Source organism: Mus caroli, chromosome 4 (genome assembly GCF_900094665.2).
Source record: "Mus caroli chromosome 4, CAROLI_EIJ_v1.1, whole genome shotgun sequence".
In the NCBI taxonomy this organism is placed as follows: domain Eukaryota; kingdom Metazoa; phylum Chordata; class Mammalia; order Rodentia; family Muridae; genus Mus; species Mus caroli.
Window position 1 is genome coordinate 85,909,337 of NC_034573.1, and position 1,800 is coordinate 85,911,136.

Genomic DNA, 1,800 nt, shown 5'->3' on the forward strand with positions numbered 1-1,800 from the left:
GTATGTAGCATAATTTAACTCAAGCAGTAGAATTCAGACCATGAATGGCTAACAATGTTTTTGTTGGAAAGTCCTGGTTTAAGTAAAAATTGATTTGTAATAAGTGGATATTGTCTTTCTTTTAATATAATAATTCCAGTTGAATAAACGTTATCACTGGTCTCCCTTTCTCAAGATAGTACTGGACTTAATTAGCAATGTTTACCTCCCACAAAGATTGTGTTTTCTTTCTACAAAGATGGAAGTTATGCCACCAAAAAGCCTATTAAATGCTTTTAAACTTTGATTTATATAACTGGAAATACGAATGTTTTTGAACATTGAGAAAATTCTCTCACTGTCTTGGAAACAAAAGGAGGAAACCTGTGTTTTAGTTTGTGTTCTCTGGCATCTTACAGGCGATAGTTAAACACCAGGAAACAACTGTCTACTATTAACATTATCAATACAATTAGAATCCCCTATGCCAAAAGATGGTGCCATTACCTACTGAAAGGCATTTTGCTATGGCTTATGAATTACCTTTCTTCAGAGTTTATATTTTATCTATGCTGACCATGACTATCATTACACAGCCTGGTCAAAGCAATATACAGAGCTTTTAGCCAAGTACATTTATCCCATCCTTTATATCACAACCACTAAACCTACACCAAAAATCCATAAATTATAGATATAAGAGAATATTATATACTTCTGTGTATACAGGTGTATGTAGTTCTAGGAATTGAACCACAAATTTTGCCAGGACTGAGCAAGTTCCCCAACATTGAACTATAGTTCCAATCCAAGGCAGAGTGTTATGAGGTTAATGAAGTTTATGCTTCACTTTAAACAACCCTTTCTTAATATTTTCATTTGTGATTTTGTGCTTTTTCTCTTTCAACTCAGGACCCCAAAGAGACTGGTACCAGCATCATTACTATAAACTAGAAATTATATTCTTAGTAAAAAAATATTTCTACGAAATTCTCTATCTTCCCCTGGGATTGTTATACTCACAGCCTCTATTTCAAAAACCTAAGAACTATTATACTATCACAATGCTAAAAGCATAAAGTATTATTAAGGAAAAAAATTGTAACAATTTACATCTTCAAGATAAATTGTGACTCAAATCTGATGTACACATGGATATAAACTCAGCTAGAATAAGAAAGAGATGTCATTAAAGAAAAATATAATTCATAAATGAAAGAACCAAATATCAGGAAAAGAATATTCTGAAATAGCGGTTATACTTATAGGTCATGACCCCATTGGGGATCAAATGACCCTTTCACAGGGGCCACATATCATATATTCTATATATATCATATCTTTACATTATGATTCATAACAGTCGCAGAATTACAGTTATGAAACAGCAACAAAAATGATTTTATGGTTGGAGTAACCATGACTATATTTAAAAAATTGAGCATTAGAAACTTTAGAACTGTGGTTGCTTCAGCAGTACATGTACTAAAATTGGAATAATACAGAGCAAATTAGTAGTGTTCCTGTGCAAGGATGAACGGCAAACTCATAAAGGACTCCTCATTTTTTCTTGGAATATTGCCCGACCAATCCCTTGCCAGTCTGGTCTACCTATAGCACAGTCAGCAGAGTAGGGTCCCTTGACCTGCATTGTCTGGTTCACAACTTACTCTGTCTTCCCAAGAAGTCCTGCTGTCATCAAGATCATCCAGACAACACCAGTAAACAACAGATGCCTATGGGACAGTGTAAGACCACAATCAACAAGAGCCAGGGCAATATGGTACCACCAGAGCTCAGCAACCATGCTAAAGCAAGTCC

At 34.7% G+C, this 1,800-nt stretch overlaps 1 non-coding gene across 1 annotated transcript; it reads left to right on the plus strand.

The window, feature by feature from the left end:
* The first annotated feature begins 1,444 nt into the window (after window positions 1-1,444).
* Window positions 1,445-1,547, plus strand: LOC115030919. Its single transcript, XR_003836519.1, has one exon. It is a non-coding gene; the product is annotated as a U6 spliceosomal RNA (small nuclear RNA).
* Window positions 1,548-1,800: the final 253 nt, after the last annotated feature.